Below are 21,450 nucleotides of genomic sequence, written 5' to 3' on the forward strand. Positions count from 1 at the left end.
TGTCTGAATTAGTGTTTCCAGGTATTGTTCATTTATCAAAAAAGGACCACCCTCAAACCTTTGTTGAATGAGGGTTCCACTGACAGAAGGGTAGACGCACTAACACAGCACTTCAATTGCCAGTGGCGCACGTCTACATGCCTGTTAAGAAGCTCCACAGGTGTAGATCTCCTGCCAGTATTCTGGAAGAGTATGGCAGGGCAGCTGAAGATCTGCAGGATCCTAAGCGCCACCAGTTTACCCAAAGTATTACATTACACGAGCCCTGAAGCTGTTATTTTTAGTTCCCTTCCAATGACTGTAATGAGCCAGCAGTAGCTCCTCCACAAAATCTCACTACTAGCACTACTGGAATATTTTAGGGCTTTTTAACACCCCCAACAGTATATCTATTTCATTAAATAAATAAATAAAATAATATTTCTTCAATTAGGCAGCAGCCCTAGTAATTCCTGCTTCAAACATGAAGGTATATTTCTACTCTTCACAGGGTAAATTGTTCTTTTGTGCGACTCCCATTTCACCAACCCCAAGTAGTTTGGCTAAAAGGTAGAATTAATTAATGCTCAAAACAAAATACAACTGTACATTACTCATGCATTTTGAAAATGTGAATGGTATTATGTACTTCAATTCAATTTCCCCCTTTTTTTGCCTGAATCAAAATAAATTAGATGCATTTGCTGGGGAGACCGTATGTGAAAACTGATGATTCTCTCCTGTCCTGTATATGCACCTCTAGTTTCTCTGGATCCCCTCCAGTATGGGCTGTTGGCAAAACAAGAATATTTCCACACTTCACATTCAGTGTTCCTATCTTCTTTTTAACTTCCCCAATTTTATGGTAGTTTCAGCTGAGCTGATATGGATATCCTTGAAGCAGACAAGGTGTCTTCAGTTTGAACAGTGAACCCAGCTGTAAGGAGGCATGTTTGGTCAGTATAAAGTTTTATCTCTAGAGAAACATGTTTTATTGAATGTGCAAGGGTCAGAAGGGTAAGAGAGGCAAAAGTATAAGAAAATAAGGCTATTAACAAATTTACCCTTTGGGGAGAGATGCTGGGGCAGTAGGCTAGTCCAGATTTTTTCAGTCTCTTTTTGGAGTTTTCAGGATCCCCCGCCCCGCCCCGTTCTGAATTGGAACACTTTTCTATGTTTATAGAGAGGTGTATGAACAAGAAAAGTGTTTCTGTTTGCCCACTATTGCATATTTCCTTTCACATCATGGGAGCATAGGAAGCGGTCTCATTCTGAATCAGAAAGTTGGTCAATCTTGCTCAGTTTCCTCTACACTGGCCAGCAGTGGATATTCACATTCTGAGACAAGGGTCCCTTCCAACAGTATCTAAAGATCCTAGGGATTGAATATAGGGCCACTTGAATGCAAAACATCTACTTACTGCTCAGCTAATCTCCCACCCCAATTTGTTATGGTCTTTTATTGAACCTGGGGAATTCATTTTGAAGCAGTGTCCGGATGGGTGACCACCTGGGAATAACATGTATGTCACCTCAGGCTCCATGGATGGAGGAAATATTGAATATCAGTGTAAGAAAACAAACAAACAAACAAATATCAACTTACAATACAGGGCAAATGGCACACAGCAGAACTTGGATATTTTAAACTAGTGCTCCTTCCTCTAGCATGAAATCATTGGGCCAGAAAAATATTAACATCTGGAAAGTATGTTGATGAGGGAGGGGAATTCTAAACTCCTCTTGCCTCTAAGTTATGACTTAGGCTTTTGTCCAAAAACACTCAATTATGATATTAGACAAGCATATGTAAAGTTATGCTTAAGCAATTTAGAATTAATTTATTCCCCGTTAATAAATGTAATGTAAGGTTAGTTACATATATTATTTCTGAACAAAATATTTTGTTCCTTGTAAAGATACAAAACCTATTATCAACACTCCATAGGAATGCCATACACACAATTGCTTTTAAAATCAATAGCATTTTAACACTTCCCATGTATTTAAGTCCTATTAGTTTCCTTGAAATTTGGCGCACCTTAACTTTCCAAACATTAGACCAGAACTTAGCAAGATGTAATTATGTGATTCCGATATTTTGACATATATTGAAACAGGATATTTAATCAGTGTAGCGATACATACCCATTGAATTTAGGAACTTGAGTAATATTCAGGGAATCAAGTCTTGGCCTTGGTATAAAATTTCTGTGTAGTTACACCAGTTGTGATCATTCTGCTTTTACAGCAGGGCCCAATAACAATGACAAACATAGGGGCAGCTTCCAAAAACATAACTCCTGCATCAGATTACTCCTCATCTGTCCATAATGTGCAGTTATAGAAATGTGTGATATGATGTCTTGTTCTGCCCCTATAGACTAGTGTTCTACTGCTGCTGAAATAGTTCCCACCCACCCCCTGAATACCAAAGGTTCAGCTAACACATCATAAGTATTGTAAGCAATGGCAGTCTTGTTATATTCTCAGTTCAATATAACATCACTTAATCACTTGATCTGTAGTGCCCATTAAAGGGTTCCTCCCCACTTCAGTATAATGTCCTTCTGCCTCAGTACCTTCATTTTCCTGAGCTGAGAGCACAGGAGTGGAATCTCACATCTCACCTAGGTACCTCTGGATTTCTGAGCTCTTCCAGAACTTTTAGCTTAGGAAAGAATCACCCATGCTTTGGATGAGTTTAAATAAACAGTAGTTAAAAATTGCCTTGCTGAAGCAGGCCAAGGGCCATCTCATCTAGTGTTCTATTTTTTGACCATTGGTGAGCTAATGGCTTCTGCAAAGCTCACATAATGGTGACAGCCATTGTCTGCTGTTTGACTTTACTATACTGTTAGTAAGTTGGCTATCATCAACATCATCATTCTTTTTAAAAATTATATTTCACCTTATTTTCAAAAGAAACTCAAAAAATTAACAACGTACAATATTACAGCAATATTTTCATACGTAAAAGGTAAAGGTAAAGGACCCCTGACAGTTAAGTGCAGTCGCAGACGACTCTGCGGTTGCAGCGCTCATCTCGCTTTACAGGCTGAGGTAGCCGGCGTTGGTCCGCATACAGTTTTTCCGGGTCATGTGGCCAGCATGACTAAGCCACTTCTGGCACAACGGAACACCGAAACCAGAGCAGCACACGGAAACGCCGTTTACCTTCCCACCAGAGCGGTACCTACCGTATTTATCTACTTGCACTTTTTGGCATGCTTTCGAAGTGCTAGGTTGGCAGGAACTGGGACCGAGCAACAGAAGCTCACCCCGTCGCAGGGATTCAAACCACCAACCTTCTGATTGCCAAGCCCAAGAAGCTCAGTGGTTTAGACCACAGCACCACCCGCGTCCCTGTGTTTATACGTAGTAACCCCCAATTCCAAACCCAGTCATGGGGCCTTAACCCACTCATGAAATAAGTTAGAACAGCTAGAATACAAGTTAGAACACCTGAGGCAAAAAATTAGGCTAAGTTGCTGGTGTTTTTCTATGACAACACAAATTAGTCTGGCATAGTTTAGGCGGAACATTGGACATGGGGGTTGATATTCATGCTTAATGCAATTTTCACTTGTAAACCCTGCCAGAGTGCCTTACTTGATGCATTATATCCTGGGCAGGTAGAAATAATGTTGTTGTTATTATTATTACTATGCTCCTGAATGGAGAATGGGTAACACTGATGACAGGCTACAGTAAAACTGCGCAGGAGTTGGAAAACATGTTAACGCGTATGTATGGCAAGAGAAATTTAATCACCATGAAGCTTAGTTAACGATTAATGCTAGCTGCTTGAACCTGTGCTTCTAAAGCAAACATTGCCAGTGTGGAGTTAGATGAGCAGTGTTTTCCCCTGTGCAGGCTGAGAGGCTGTGTGTATATCTGTCATCTTTTGAGAAAGAGAAAACAGCAGCAGTGTATCAGAAAGTCTCTTGCTGCCTCTTCAAACACATACAGGAGGCATCATATTACTAAGACTTGCTATTTTCAAATGAAGAAGGAAGGGTGGCCTGGTGAGGTGCCCATTGTATATGTCTTGAGGTTCATAAGGTAACTGACCTGACTTACCCAGCTGTTGTTTTGCTTGTTTAACTGACTGTTGCCCGAGCAGGTGCTGGTGCAGAGAGAAGCTGCTTAGGATAGCTTGCATACTTTTGTTTTCACACTTCAAGGAGGAAAACGAAGAGAATGCTAGTCGAGTACATACTTCATACAGTCAGTCACTGGCCCAGTTTGCACTTCACATTAAACCATAGTTTAAAGTGAGCTGTGTGTGTATGTGTTGTTGGTTTTTTTTAAAAAAAATTAAGAATCACACTTTCCATTTTCTAGTAATTTTTTAAAAGATGTTGCACTGCTGGTACTTGACTCATCTTTGTCTATCAAAAGATTATCTAATGTTTGCTGGAAATGTGGGGCAAGCAAAGTGTATTAGATACATGTATAGTGGACCTGTGGGAAAATCAGACGTTTTGAGGGGGGAATGTTAATATGATGATTTGAAACATTATAATTTAGTGGAAAATCTGCTGACTGAATGAAGCCAGTACTAACCAAATTGCATACTCAAATAATTCCAACCAAGCAGGCAGGAGTAGTTCAATAAAATATGGTATATTTCCACTGTGCCTTACTCGCTTACTGAGCTTACAGAGGTGGTATGATTAGGAAGAAAGACGACAGAGCAAAAGAACAGTTTGAGAGAACGTGGCCTCCCTTCACTGTTTTCATGAAGCAGTAGTTTAGTCTGGAACCGTTTATAACTTTTTCACTGCTGGTATAAATTTGAGACTATAGAAGATGTGAATGAACAGTGTGTTGCAGCATGCAGCTCAAATGTGCTTGTGTTGTCTAAAAGCAGGCTTGTATTTTGTTTCCTGAAAATAAACCTTGGTTGCTATCATGGGTTCTTTTGGCGGAAACAAACCATGAGCCCAGGTTTAAACTACACAACACAGCAGCAGCAGCAGCAGCAGCAACAGAAGAAGGAGGAGGAGGAGGAGGAGGAGGAGGAGGAGGAGGAGGAGGAGGAGGAGGAGGAGGAGGAGGAGGAGGAGGAGGAGGAGGAAAGGAAGACCATGGGAACTTTCCAAAAGCATGCACTAGCATGCTGCATTTTCACATCAAGCCAGTTTGTTTAAAACTCTGCTTTCCTGTGATATGTGAACCAGACCACTGTAGATGACAGGGAGTTGTGGAACAGCTGCCAGAGTGTTGACTCGAAGCCTATCAACTGGAACATAAAGTGCCCAACTTGTAGTAACTGAATTGGTTGTCTGTTTGTATCAGAGCCCAATTTGAAGCATGGTGTTTAACCTCCAAAGGCCTTAACATCTAGGCATAGCTGCCAAGTTTTCCCTTTTCTTGCGAGGAAGCCTATTCAGCATAAGGGAAAATCCCTGTAAAAAAGGGATAACTTGGCAGCTATGCATCTAGGACCAAGATACATCAGGAGCTGCTTTCTCACCAAACAGTCCTCACCAAAGATTCAACAAATGGGTGAGAGATAAGACCTTTGAAGTGGTAGCACCCAAAGTTTAGGTATGTACTCCTTGGGGAGTGACAACTTCCCATATTCAGATGTGTTTTCATGTACTCCTTGAGTAGACATACTTTGAAAACAGGCTTTTAATAGTGGTCAACAGCTTGTAAAGGGGGTTCAACCTGATGCTATTACTTGTTATAAATGATAGGATTGTTAATTCTTATTTCTTCATTTAAGTTACACTCTACTTTTCTATAATCCTTTCATATTTAAAATGGGCTTACAAAGCATGGTAAGTAGCATCAAGCAATTGAAATAAAAGATAAAATATAATTAATGATCCTCCTATCTAAAATGATTAGTGTGTTGCAGTACTCAACAAATTTAAGAGTAGATAATAATAATAATAAATTTCAAAATCACTTAAGGCAGGATCCAAATATCTCTTTTGAGCATACCCAGTAAGATTTTTTAAAAAACTTTTTGTCTCCATCATTTGCTTTTGATTGCAAAGAACAAAGTTTAGACTCTCCATGAAAATCATTTGGGGTGAAAAGTTACTTTTCTAACACTTTTATGACAATTTTATCAGTTTCAGTGTACTTCCAAATATTTACAATGGTTTGCCTGGGGGGAAAGTACACATGAAATCTCAAACTCTCATACCTAGAGTATTAATGCCAAAGACTGTCTGGAGTACAAAGGTTATGAAGTGCGTGTTTAAAGAGTCTGCAGAATAGAAGGCCAGGGGCCATGCTGCCAAGTTGTTAGATTCATGACAGGACAAGGGCTTCGTTGCAGTACCTAAAACTGAATAGGAGAGTTTCAACAAGCACATTGGCCTGGTTAGCACATAATGCTAAACCATGGTTCATTAAACCATAGCTTAACATTATGGCTTAGATTTATGTGTGAACCCAGCCCAGCAGATTACTTATGGTTACTATGAATAATGGTCACTCATTAACCAACATTTGCAGTTGGTTTATAAATCTTAGTTAACGCTAACCATAGCTTAGTATTACTAGTGAACCAGGACCTACATAGCTATGTTTAAAGAGACATCATCACCCAAAAGCTACATAGCTGCAAATGAAAAATGGCAAAAATAAAAAAAATAAAAAAATCAAATCCAACTTCCCTCTGGGCTTGGGTGCTTTCACTGATGCTCTTAACTACTGTATTCTGTGACATAATAACTAAGGTTTAATTGATCATCCGCTAGACACCTTAGCTTTCGCTATGGCTCATGATCAGCTTTAGCTGTGGTTAATGTTAACCGTGGTTTGGTGTTAAGTGCAAACTACGGTACGTAGGCCATCAGCTACCATTATAATGTGCAGCATTCAAAGACCCTGAACATCCTGGTGTTAGCATGAGCCTCTCTGAAGCAAGTAATTTAAAAATGAAAGTAATAGAAGGAATAAAAAAGATTTGCCCTTCTTTCTTTATCTTCTTTATTATTACAAAATACATAGCCTGTGTTTTTTTTACATATAGGTGTCCAAGGTCAGTATAGCTCTGTTACTGAACTGATCCCAGTGGTAGGATTTTCCATAACAGAATATACATGAGGCAGCCCACGTGAAAAACATTATGTCAGAATATAAAACACATGTGGCTTCTGCAGAAAAATGTTATATTGTTAGAAGGAACTTGTTATTCACATTTATTTTTAGTTAAAAGCTTTTTTCAGTTTCAAGTTTTGAGGAAACTAAGTGTGCTGGCCAATCAAGGACTAATTCTTAAGGGGCTGCTTTGTGTCTCCCAGAGACTGCCAATATCTGTTTGTTGAGTGATGCAACAGTTTGCTGATTAAACAGCTCACCATAGGGTTTGAGGGCAAAAACTGTGGACATTTAACCAATTTGAACAATTTATTGCTGTAATTGAAGGGTTTAGTTGGTGTTTATTAACTAACCTTCCTGCTATGTTTACTAACTTATCATGAGAATAACCCTTGGCCCTGACTTTTATTTTTTAGATTTTCCGTAGGTAGTATGGATACTTAAGTTGTCAGTAGTCAAGGTCAGGATTTCGTATAATCCTGTTTTTCAAATTCAGAAGAATTGCTGGCTTTCCCCCTCAGTGGGAAATACATAAATATTATAAGATATATGTTGCTGCAAAAAAACTTTCCTTTTACTTTTAAAAAAGCTTGTCATTTTTCTTTCTGTCTTTCTTGACATAGAGGTGACATCTGAAGGGTAGTCTAAAACTCCCACTGTGCCACTGTGTTTTTCCTTTATATAAGATTTGTAACCATTCCTGTCCTAATCATCGTTAAAATGGACTCGTAGGTAGGAGAATGGCATTATTGCTGTGTTGTACAGCAGGAGCTCCAATGAAATGTCAGAGGCACACGTCGCTTCTAGCACAGGTCTATTCAATATAACAATGTGTGCTGGTAGCAATGCCAGCCTACTTTCTCCCTCCCTCCTTCAAAAGCTGTTTAACTAGAACTAATTGACCATTCCTAAAGTGCAATTAGCAAGGATATTAATCTATTTTTGACAGGTGTGGAAATTGGTTTCTTCTTGCCTATTCAGTAGACACTGAATCTGAATAACCATGCAGAAGTCTGAAATGTTTCGCCTTTTACATTCGCATTGGAGCTGTCAAAACTGAATAGACCATGTTTGTCTGGTCTGTCCAGCCCTAGAAAATCAGGCCAAGAAAATAAATAGACTTGGAGTTATCATAATATTTGAAATAAAATGTTTTCACTTATCATTTGGAAAGAGAATAAAAATAAGACTTTGGGTTTTCTTTGTGAAAAAATTTCAAACATTTTCCAGTTTTTCCTTTTTGGGTGGGGGTGGGGGGGGAGAGAGAGACGTCCCTCAATTTCCCATGTGTTCTCTCACCCTGCTCCCGCAAGCATCCACATCTCAAGAATTTATCCTTAGAACTAGACAAGGAAATTTGTATTTCCTCCTTTAATTACAAGGAACTTTCACAGTACATGAATGAAACACAAAGCCTACCCCAAAGACATACATCTGTTTTACATAAGAGGAATGCATTTAGGAGTGTGAGAAATTGCTTAAAGATTATCTTGATACTAAGAATATGCAGTTTATTTACTTTATAATTATGCAGGGTTTGCTTTTGAGAAGCCCTCTATAATTTTCACTACTTAGTCAAAGATGTATAATAAGACATCAATTGCTATGGGCACCCACCCTAGAACGAAGACATGAGACAAGTTATGGACTGAGCTAGGCCAAAACATAATTAAACATCTGCAACAGTGGTATTAACAAAGGCCCCCTAAATATCCTGACTTCCTATGCAGGCCAATCTGTTGTTGATCCTCAGAGAAGGAGGAAAACCATGGAGTCCTCCCACTCGTACTGCGAGTTAGTCTACCTGGCTCAGAAAATGAAACAGGGCTAACATTTAAATTTCCTTGAAGTGGTTACACCGCTGAACTGCTGTTGCTGAAAGACTTCATTATGTCCAGGGGTCCCCAAGTATTCCAGATCCAATGAGATTGCTTTTAGGATCTCTATTTCACACACACACACACACACACACACACACACACACACACACACACCACCACCACCACCACCACCACCCTTCCCTAACTTTGCATAGTCTCTGTATATATATGTGTGTATGCATATATGTGTATTTAAAACAATTTTTAAAAAGACAACTCAATGTTGTTATACGGTGTGCTTCAAATGTTATACATGGCTGATGTATACTTAATAATCTCACATACTATAAATAAACCTGTTCACCTACACTTCACTGCTTTGACCTGCAAAAGCTACAATGTTGCATGATTATTTTGACAATTGAGCCCCCTCAGTAACTCCAGACCACTCCTGAGGAATCAAGGCCAGCCCCAAAATTTGTCCTCAGCACAATACAACCTAAGCCTGGCTGCCAACATTCACATTTCACTAGCATTGCAATGGCTACCTTCATGCAAATCTAGTTTATTTTTAATAATACAGATCTTGCTTGCTGTATGTGAACTTCGCAATACATGTAAGTTGAACCTGCCTGACAATTGCTATTTGTGTTGGAAGTAGAAATCACAGAATTGTAGAGTTGGAAGGGACCACAAGCGTTATCTAGTCCAACCCTCTGCAGTGGTAGGAATCTTTTGCCCCACATGGGGCTTGAACCCACAACCTTATAAATCGCCCCATGGATGGACAGCTGTCTGTTGAGGATGATGTACCTATGAATTTCCTGCACTAAATAGGTGGTTGGACTAAATGACCTATGAGACCTATTCCAGCCCCACGAATCTTCGAAACAGGGACACTGTCAGAATAATAGAATACAGCAAAATGCACACTGTGTACCACTGGGGGAAGTAGCTATTTGCTGTAAAAGTAAGAGGTAGAATAATAACAATAGATTCCTTTGTCTTTCGTTTTGCAAGTCAATAGGAAATGACAAAAAGTAAAAGCAAATGAAGATGGATGAAACGCCAAAAGGGTGAAGGGGATTCTCCTGTACAGGCATCAAGAATTGACTCCTGGGTCACTTCAGCTGTTACTGCTCTTTGTGGTGTGTGTTTTTCAAAAGGCATTTCCAGAGGGCCGCTTCCTGATGGTAGCTGAGGCAAAGACCTTTAAAACTTTGTCTATAGGTCATTCAGAGGTCATTGTAAATTGAACTCAATATCTTTGATAGGAGGGAAGCCGTAAGCTCTAGGGAACAAACCTATTTGTACATATCATGTTATTTTTGTAAAATTAGTTGGTTTGGTTAAAGCTAAAATGCCCTTACCAGGTAAAGGAGGACCTGTCTTCAACTTCCAAGTGGGAGAGATCATTGGTACACTTCAGACCAAATAGCAATGAAGGAAGCTCAGTTAAAATCTAGTTTTCTGCCAGCACTCTAAACATACTTACTACAAAGTAGAGCACATATTTCAATAATATATACATCCATTCAGTTAATCTCAGATTGAATTAAAATACTGGTGTAGGTATATACAGAATACAAATGGCTTGAATCTGGACTGCTCTCTGCCCCAGCCTCTTCCTACTCACTAAATCCTGTTGCGCCTTCAGCTTCCAACACCTCCTCCTCCCAGTCTTCTCCCTCTGACCACACAACTCCCCTGGCTCTGAGACACCTTCACCTGGGGGGGGCTGCCCAGCTGGTGCCCCCCTCCACATCCAGCGAGTCCATGACAGCTACAGGAGAAAGGAGGGCATTTGCAACAATTGCTTCCCCTCCCTCCTTTTGCTAGAAACAAATATATCATTGTTCTTGCTAGAAAGAAATTATATGCTATTATATCAACTGTGTGGTCTGTCAAGTGGGTTAAAAAAAAAGTCCCTTAATTTTCCACAGTATCTTGAATTTAGGTACAATAACTTGATTTCAGTTAATAGGGGCATGGCTTGGGTGCAGGGACTGCTGATGCCAGGTGTCAAAAGGGGCCACCAGAGCAAGTCTGGTCAGGTGGGCGGGTGGGCAGAGGAGATAGCGGACGGGGGCAGTGGCGCCAGGGCTGCTTTCCAGATAGCCACGAGCTCGGCAGAGGTAGCGAGCTTGATGGACACTTCAGAGCAGGCGCTGCACCTCGTCCTATTTTCATGGGATTTCAATTAATAACTATGAAGCCCACATTTCTAATATTGCAAAATACAAATGACGGACTGGTTTGTGTTACTGAGGGCAGGGGCTGGGAGATGAAAGACCAGAGATACTGTCATGACTAAAAATAAGGTTTTTTTTTAAATAATAAAAACCAAGAAACATTTGGCATCGACTGGAGGCTGGTTTAGGGGTTATTGTCCAGGAGGAGACAATACGTGTGATTGTTTTCTCTCCGGAAGCCATGTCCAGGTGGTGAAAGTTAAGTATTGTTGCTCAGATAAGGTCTGAAAGCAGTTTTCCTGGATGTCTTCCTTGCCCTTCTGTCAGATGGTCTCTGAATGCAAGGCTGTGGACAGACATAGTCCAGACCTATTGACAGCTTTTGGAGGTGGAACAGCGAGGACTTTGAGCCTGCATTTTGGATATGACACTACTTCACATTTCTGACTAGAAATCTAAACTAGAGATGCAGAGATCACAAGAGACAAGCGGCTTGAATTAGGAAATTGCCTTTACTGTACATCTGTAATACTGAGAGCATCATTCCTAGCTGCAGTGCTCTTTTCTAAATAAAAAAAAATGTTTAGGGGTACTCTCATTTTCCTACGCATATTGAAATACTGCCCCTCAATGAGGCCACACTTAGATTCACAAAATGTTTAGGGGTGTGCATACCCCTGCGTACCCCCGGGGGGGGGGGAAGCACTGCCTAGCTACTGTATATGTGAAAGGGTATTATCATAGAATGGTTTCTTTAAATGTTAACTTTTATGTTTGCTGCTGAAGCAACATGTATGGGGAAACAACTGCACACAGCAAGCCTCTTTAAAAGATAGAGGGGGACCTTGTTTATATATCTTTGGCTTTCAGTATCAACAACAATTAACATGTACTGCTCAATGCAGAATAAATCTGCATTGAAAAATATTATAGAACTTTTAAAAAATATACCTTCTGCCTTTCAGTCTACTACCATTATATTATATCACATTATATTATTTCAAATTGGAAATGCTTTAATCAGCCATTATAACTGACTTGACAGCATAATAGTCCCATTTTTATGAGAGGTAATTGTTACATAAAAAGATAACTGCTTTGCTCAGATTTGCATTTCCTTGTCACCACTTTTTCTGAGTGAAAAAGTATTTTTTTTATCCATTCTTTTTTTCTCATAGTGAAAATGAAAAGTGTGTGACTTTACCAAAGCCAGGATTATATATAAGTAAATATAGATCATTATTATCATCATCATCATCATCATCATCATCATCATTTTATAGCTAAACCTAATGATGAACAGGTATTGTTCTTATCCTCATTTATAAACCTGAAATTAAGATAAACTTTATATTTTCAACAGTGCCCATTTATCTATTTTTTTCTTCTGGCATTTGGCTTTATTGAAAATATAATTGTAGTATTTAACACGTCAGAAAAGAATTACAGCTTAAAACTTCCTCCTATTAACAGACAAATACTATAAATGCAATACCAACAGAGGCTTCTTTCCCCATGTGCTCTAGGCCTTACCAAATTTCTGTAGCACATTTTCTGGTTTAATCCTCTTGGGGTATTGAATGTTCAGTTTATTTATGATGCTGTATATCTCTGATACATATTGAATACTTAAAGGGGGAGCAGTGAGATTTCTAAGATGATCCCAGAGTGATGAATAATATGCCCATTTGCTAAATATTTGTGATCTGATTTTTATATTGAGTACTAATAGTTATTAAAATTGGTTCTTTAAAGAGCATGTGATTACAAACCTCAGGAAAACAAATATTTTTGTTGGGCCTCCTGCCCAATAATCTCTTCCAAATATTATTGCAAATGTTGTGTGTGTGTGTGTGTGTGTGTGTGTGTGTGTGTGTGTGTGTAAAAATGAAACAATAAGCCTTCAAAAAGAGGTTATAATAAAGAGAGATTGTAAGAGTTCATTATTTTTGTAGTTTTGAGACCATGACTTCCAAAATCAAAGGCCTGGCCCCCCAATAATCCTAATGGATTGACTTCCAAAATTCCTTGGATTTGTAATGCTGGACTTGTTTCTCTCTGAGGCTTAGCTGGATTCCCTGCAGATAGATTTTCAGGTTTATAAACTGTAATACCATTTAGTCCAGCTGTAAATTTGCGGTGAATGACTTGATATAACATTATAGGAAGAGAGCAGTTTTACCTATAAAAGTCCAGTGTATCAAATACCAAGGAAGCAGGAACAGGGAACGGACTTTTCAATTAGTTGGCTGTGTGGCCTGATTGAACAACTGCCCTGTGGCTAACAAAGCTTTGTCTGTAGTATCGGCTTGCTCCTCGCCCAACAGGGCAAATAGAGTGATTCTGTGATTGGTCATTAATGGGCTAGTCATCGGGTGGAGGTTTTGTTCTTAAATGGGGGCTTTGTCTTATCCCTGCTGTTTAAGCCCCCTCCAAGCACTCCTCACCTGTCATATCTGTCATACATTTAATTCATCACGCTCTCTGGTCAAAAGCTACACTGATAGTATCAAAAGCAAAAGAGGGGGATTCTTATAACTTTAGCGATCAAAGGAGATTACCAAGCAAATAAGATTTTAATGAAGAAGGAAGGTTTGTGGAAGGACAATTTACTGCATTGTGATTCAACAACTTACATGTTTTTAAAACTCATATTATTAAAACTCACCTGCCAAGGGTTCAAACATCCAATCACTGATAAATCTGCTGCTTCAGAAAAAGACGTGTGCACTTTCTTTCACTTGCAAATTTTGTTTGCTGCTAAAAGAAAGAAGTCCATATACATATTTCAAACACTGTATTTAAATATAGCAAATTTGGTAGAACTTGCCTTACGCTACATATTTATCTCAACTCTAGGTTAAATAAACCCTGCTGTGGAAGTATTTGGATGCCAGTACAACCCTAAACACTCTGATTTGTAATCGTTTCAGATGCAAAACAGATGGAAATTTGCCAGTTAAAAACACTGATTGATTTGGGCACAAGGTTAGTATCAAGAACATAATACTGTGGTGGGCAAAGTTCCACTATGCCATATTTGCAAGGCTATATATCACATAAATATTTATTGGGTCAGGGCCAGGTTAAAGCTTATTTGCTTATTTGTTTACAAGAGAACACATCCTCAGTGGTGGCGCCTTCTCTTAAAATTTAATGACCATTGCACTAATTCAGTTTTCTAACCGCATTTAAAAAGAAAAGAAAATCACCAGTCTGAATAGTAGAATGCTAACAGTTTGGGCTTCTTGTTTTTTCATTTGGCAATTTCAAAACCATTGATGGATTATCTGCAACAGATGCTGATGCCACAGAAGGTTGAGTGCAGCCCTGAATTTTCAGAATCATGGGGGTGGGGTGGGGATCAATTAATTGCAAAGATATTAAACATAAAACACAAAAACAGGGATTCAGTAATTATTTAATCTCACTGAAGTATCATTCCAAATGTGTGTGTCAGCAGAATTGTATTTTATTTTATTTTTACCTTAACTGCCTTTTGGGGTTGGAGAAAATTATCAGTTTTGTCTATCAGACTGTAAATATAGAAATAATTATATTACTGCGAATTTGATTGTATTGTGGCAAGTCACAAGTACGAGGTGAATCAATAATAAATGGGTGACAGTCCTCAATCCTGTAGCTAGATTTCACACATCCAATCGCTGATAATTTTGCCCCAAAAGAAAGTCAGAATCGGACAGAAAATGGGTTCAGAGTAATTGTCTATACTAGCAGAACTGAAATATTCCATGTCCGAAATTAAAACCTGCAGGATTACTGTCCCTGCCTATAGTGCATGATGGCGGATAAGGCAACAGGTGACAAATGGTAGTGTCTTGGATGTCTCGTATCTGCCATTAGCACAAGGACAGGGAACATATTGTAGCCTGAGGGCCACATTCCCTTCTAGGCAACCTTCTAGGAGCCTCATGCTAGTGCTGTGTGGGGCCAGAGGCAAAAGTAGGCAAAGCCATGAGTGTTAATTTTACGTTTGCACAGTAGGATTGTTTCTCACACACTCACATGTCCGAATAGGCAAGGAAGAAACAGTATCAGAGTTCAGGGACACATTTGAGTCAAGCATAAATTCTCAAGACAGAAGAAAAGCAGGACTGATGGGGAGAAGCAACAGTTGGAGAGTGGGTATGGCCTGACAGAGAGGCCTGAATGCTTCATTTTGCCCTTGTAACACCCCTCCATTAGTATTTTTGTGCACGCAGAATATAAGCAAGATATATTGGAAATATAAAGTGCAGTTTTAATCAATCCAAAGCAAATTTTATTTTAGCATAATCAGAATAGTGTGAGAAATGCAACAGTTTGTGCCCATCCTGTGACATTCAGTTAACACTGGAAGATCCAGGCCAGCCTTCTCCAACTTGGTGCCCTCCTAGATCCTTTAGATGACCATTTCCATCAGCCCTAGCCAGCAAAAGCCCTACTTGCTGGAGCTCATTGGAGTTGTAGTCCAAAGCATCTGGCTGGGGAAGGCTGACCTAGGTTATATGAGAAACATCCACGATATGGCTCCTTTGTGCACCAGAATTGCAGTATTTGCTAGGAAATGATAATTACTGGGAAAACATGTGCTTACCTATTTTGATTTGACCTATTGCATAGTTGAGTAAGATGGCAGATAATGCTGGTCTTGATACAGAGGTGCAATCAGAAGACAGTGAAACCGCCGACATTTACAATAATTTCCTCTCCCCACCATTCACTGCTGATCAAAAGGATAGTATTTCAAGAAGGAAGGGGAGAACAGTGGATCATGCATGCCTACCTGAGTCCTGCATTTTGCCATCCTTCCCCATTTACCCCCAGCACTTTAGTGACTGCAGTGCAGATGAGCTTAACGTGCTGAGTGGTATCTTGAAATTATATGCATTATTACAGAATGCTACCAATTCCACTAAAATAGCTTGCTCGTTGACTATGTTATGTACACTTCCTTCACTTAACTGAAAGAAGCATACTGTACCTCTTCATTTAACTTAAAAAGCATCCTGGAGATATAAAGTATAAACTCAGGAAAGACATATAGTATACCGTATGCATGCACAGTATGGAATTGCAGCTGGTTAGAAGCTCCCCTATTTAATGCTGGAGAAGACTTCCTTTATCTCTGTACAATATGTATACCGTAGTAGCACCATCTGTTGAACTATTAAAACATCATCCTAGCTTCTCACATTAAGAGCTCAGTCAGTGGCGATACAGGGTGCTTCCCCAACTGCCTTTTAAAAAAATATTAACTCTTTCCTTCTTACTTGCCAATACAAATAAAACCAGGCCAGTCAAGAAGCTAGGAAATGTCATAAGAAAAACAAAGGAAAGCCCATATAAACACCCTGCAGTCACAGGACAGAACAATCCGCCTTGTTTATATCAACAAAGCTAAGTTTAGTATATTAATGTCTAGTGGGAATATGTTTTCAAATCACCAGCTCTTCTGTGAAAAGAATCTTTGCATAAAGTGAACGGTCCCTTAAAAAAAGAAAGAAGAAGAAACCTCTCACATGAAGTTTTCTCACATGAAGCTTTTCTAGGTGCAAAGGTTTTATTTCGACAGTAAAGGGAAATGTCTACCTTGCACAGAATAGTGCCACTGTGACAAAACTTGGTAACGTGTCGGCTCCTATTTCAGGCTGTACTTTTTGTACTGTAGGAGATATTTGATAAAGGAAAGAGGGGCGGGGAGGGGTGGGGTGGGGAGAAAGAAAAGAAGCAAGCTCTTCAGTGACGCGTGCGAAGCACGTGGAAGGTAAATCCCCTAATTCATTCTATTCTTCCAGCATTCCTTGGCGGGTAGCCAAGCTAAATATTTCTGCTGGATAAAAATGTGCTGTTGTACGTAGCAGCCCTCTCTTAACTGGATGGCTAACTGTGGGAGAAGGGGGGCTTCTCCAAGCAGATGATGAGCCAACATGTGTGCCCCTTTATCTATCTATCTATTTATTTATTTATTTATTTATTTTATTAAAAGGCGAGCTTTATGGGCTGTGATTGGATTAACAGTGAACCCTGGAGAAAGAGGAAAAACAAATTGGGAAACGGGTTTAGCACCCCCACCTTTTTGTCATCTTCTTTCGGGATTTCCTGGCTGGCTGCCACCTTGAGTCTATTGAATGTTCTTTAGATAAATCAATTAAAAAGGCTTTAATATTTGGGTGATTGGAGCGCAGCATATGGGCCGTGGTGCTGGTGTCATGCGGTGCTTGCCGTTAATTGAAATGATTAATAGAAGTGTTATTTTCTTTAAGACTAATTGACAAGAATAATGTAATTGAAAGCGTGGTCAGCTTCTCCTAAATGCTGTCGAATCCTTCTGGATAACCCATGCCCACCGACCATTTCCTGAAACTAGCAAATAATAGAAGTTTTAAAAAGATCATATAATAATTGTTGTTCTGTTTAACAATAAACCTAAAAGAGTAGGTTTTTTGTATTTCTGTTTCAATGAATAAATCCTAAAGTGACATGCATCGTGTATTTAATGACTTTTAATTAATGAAATTAAAAAATCATTTATAGGGTTTGGATAGGTAAAGGTAAAGGGACCCCTGACCATTAGGTCCAGTTGTGACCGACTCTGGGGTTGCGCGCTCATCTCGCATTATTGGCCGAGGGTTGCATCATGCCAATGAAGACTCAGTTTTCTGTGGCAGGCTAAATCTTAACATTCCTATTTCAGTAGTACAAGCCTTAGTGTTATGAAGCCACTGCTGTTGTGTCATTTCCTAGCGCTGCATTTCAGAAACGCCCCCCAGACATCAATTCTGCCTTTGAAATCCCATGTCCTGGAAAATTCAGAAGTATGGCAGCCCTGCATTTCCTGACAGCTTAACATGTAGGCCAGAGTATTTCAGCTGGCCCTTAAACCTCTTTGTCATGCATTACATCAGCATGGTCAGTCCAGTCTTTTTGAACTTACTGCCAGCTCCACAGTGTATGTCTTGCCTTGATTCAACATTCCATTGTTTGCATTTTGAACACTTACATGTTTCATTTACCCCTAGTGTAACAGCAAAAGATATCTGCCAAAATCTGCAAACATTTCTGCATGGCTGCTGCAGAGTTTTTAATTGCGCCTTCTCAGAAGCAGCTGCTTTTCCACCCTCCCACTACTTTTGCTGCATAAGCAAATTTCAAAAACAGTTTCTGAATGCAGGGGGCGGGAGGGGCATTCTGTTCCTGTTCTATGGTTTGTGTATGTGATATTCTACCACGGTTGAAAGTTTAGGAATGGGGTGCTAATGCCAGATTTTTTTCCAATCTGGCAGCAAAAAAACCCTATTTTTTTGTGCTGATCAATAATGCTATTCAGCTTGTCATTTTTCCTGGTGGGGAGAGCAAGGCAAGAGACAGAGAAGTGAGGCATCTTTCTCAGCTTATATGCTAGTGGCCAGGCATTGCAACTTCTCCTTGAAATATCCTAACCCTTTTATAAGTGATGGCGTCCATATATACATATGTGCAGAGGAGGAGCAAACATGTGATGTATCTGCTTTCCTCCTCTCCCATAATCTACCGGTAGATCCATGTAGGAAAAATGCTGTGCATGATAGCGATCTCTGAGGAGCTGTAGTCCAAAACACTTCTGTGTGTTACGATGTAAGTGCAGAAGCCCAGAAACAATCCAGTGCATGGTTAATACAGCAAATAAAATAAAATATATGAGGACAGAGTGTTTCTTCCTCAAGGCTTTACCTTCAGAACTTGGGAAACTTTTGTAAGCTTGGCTCAGCTGAGGAGCAGGCATGCCCTTTCAGGCATCACAAAATCAGCCAGTGTAATCATGTGTGGTTTACATGATAGTGTCGGTTTTTAAAGACTTCCCACACATTTCCAGTCTTTTTTATTTTTGGTTTAAAGAAGCTTTTGTATCATCAAAGGCTATAACCCCATTGAATAATTTAGCCTACTTGAATGACTGAAGTGGACTGTGGTAGGGAATTCTTCAGGTTTGTGGCTGTTCTATGCAACTAATTCTAGCTCCAGACTTACTTGCTACCAATTGTCTGGCTTGTGGGAAGGTGCAAGTAAGAATATTATGGTGCACCGTCCTTTTCATATAGGGAATTTTGAAAAATTTATTCGTATTCATAACAACATTATTTCAGAATATGCAGCATACACTAATATACAATTGCACAATATAAAATGCTTGCCATAAAATTTATTTTTATTAAATTATTTTATTTTAATTAGGTTGGAGGATATTGTGTCTGTGTGGTGTTGGTATAGACGTGTGTATTCCTGAGGGAGTTAATAAGGAACTGCTCTGAGTTAAGTTAGTCGGACTTACCCTACAGATTTTATTAATTTAATTTAATTTTGTATATAACCATTCTGCCTTATGAAGCAGTCAACAGTATAGATATAAGCAGCGGCATAGCTAGCTATTCAGGCACCCAGGGTGACACATTCGCATTGTGCTGGAGAGAGCCATCCATGGGGGTGAGGCAAGCTGCCCACTGGGCAGGGCAAGCTGGGGCAGGGCACGCTACAGCCTGTCGGGTGGCTGTGGGGGAGGCAGCGGGCAGAAGCAAGCCCCACGCTGCCATTTCAGGCAGTGCGGAGCCTGCAGGCGCCCAAGCCACTGCGTCACTTCCAGGAGAGACACTTGGCTTGGGCGTGCTGTAGGCCCTGCAGTAAGTGCCACCCCCCACCTTGTGGCGTCCAGTGCTCCCTGCCCCTCCTGCCCCCCCAACTACGCCTCTGATATAGGGACATATGTCAGCTTGTTGTTTAAAGCCTTCATGCTTCGTGCTATTGGATGGAGAGGCAGGGTAGAAATAGAAAAATAATACTGTAGTTAAATTCTTTGGACATGAGATGGCTTTGCCCTTCACCTTCTTATACAGTAGTAGCACTCCAGCTCTTCGGGGGAAAGTGCCTTACCTTCTTTGTCCTCACTCCAAAGCTGTTTGAGTAAAGCGGAAAGCTGCAGGCTCATCACTGCAATTCAAACACCTCACCTTCCCTGAGATGGCCGGTTTGACGAGGCCAGTATCTTTTTAAAACAGGATGGGGAACCTGTGGCCCTTCAGATGTGGGTGCCAATATAAATAAAATATTGGGGGGGCAGGTAAGCCCTGCCCTTAGGGTTGCCAGACTCAATAGAGGACAGGACTTCTGTGCCTTTAATTGCCTTGCTCTCTTTTGAGTCTGGAAACCTTAAAGAGAAACCAGCAGACCCTTTGTTTAATTTCCAAGCAAAGGTTCTGCTGGTTTCTCTTTAAGGTTTCCAGACTCAAAAGAGAGCAGGGCAATTAAAGGCACAGAAGTCCTGTCCTCCATTGAGTCTGGCAACCCTACCTGCCCTGCACAATCATAAAATGCAGCACACACAGACACCATTTTATGGGCAATGCCCATCAAGTTTGGGGAAGAAGCTAAAATATTGTATGGGGGGGATGAAGGGACCTCTGCCCCTCAGAGTTGGCTCCTATGCCTGCAGATGTTGGTAGACTACAACTCCCATCATCCCTGACCATTGGCCATGCTCACTGGGACTGACACGAGTCCAGCAACATCTGGAGAGACACATGTTCCCCACTGCTGTTTCCCACTTAAGGAAATTTAGTATTCTACTTGCACATTCCCATTTTTCTCCCAACAAGTGATCAGAAAACAGTGCATATGGTTTGTATACGAGCAACGTATTACAGTGGTGCCTCGCTTAACGAACGCCCTGCTTAACGAAATTTCCGCTTAACGAAAGGATTTTTCGAGTGGAGGTTGCCTCGCTAGACGAATGCGTTTTCGTCTAGCGAATCGCGGTTTCCCATAGGAATGCATTGAAATTCAATTAATGCGTTCCTATGGGCAAAAAACAATTCGGAAAAAATTCAATGCATTCCTATGGGACTCGCTAGACGGATTTTTTCGTTATAAGAAAAGACCCGTGGAACGAATTAAATTCGTCTAGCGAGGCACCACTGTATTTATTTCTACTAATATAAATATCACTTAACGACAAGAGGGAACTGTTGCAAATTGTAGATATACAACACCAGCACCTTTTAACACAAATCTCTGAACATTTTAGGATAAATGGGGTTGCTGTGATCAGATGAATGTTACGGTATATATATATGTGCAAGTGTGACAGTACACAGCACACAACTTTCAGCTGTTGCAGTAGTCCTCTGGATTGGGGTCTTTACATTTTAGGTGAACTGTATTACACAGAAACAGAATGTTGCCATAAACAGCTGATAGTTTACTGACATTTCTATCAGTGAGCTAAATCCATTGATATTTGGTTTTTGGTTTTGAAACAATTCCCATTAGTCCTGAATCCAATCCAAAAGTTAGGGATGAAAGCAAAGCCCATATTTTATTCAATCAATGTACATCTCAGGTAACTTGAAAAATGTCTA

The 21,450-nt window shown here is 40.1% G+C and overlaps 1 protein-coding gene across 1 annotated transcript in view; it reads left to right on the forward strand.

Annotated features, from left to right (window-relative positions):
• PRDM1 (PR/SET domain 1) overlaps positions 1-21,450 on the forward strand; it is an 88,654-nt gene that overhangs the window by 33,021 nt on the left and 34,183 nt on the right. The window lies entirely within an intron of this gene.

This window comes from Zootoca vivipara, chromosome 3 (assembly GCF_963506605.1).
Source record: "Zootoca vivipara chromosome 3, rZooViv1.1, whole genome shotgun sequence".
NCBI classification, from domain to species: domain Eukaryota; kingdom Metazoa; phylum Chordata; class Lepidosauria; order Squamata; family Lacertidae; genus Zootoca; species Zootoca vivipara.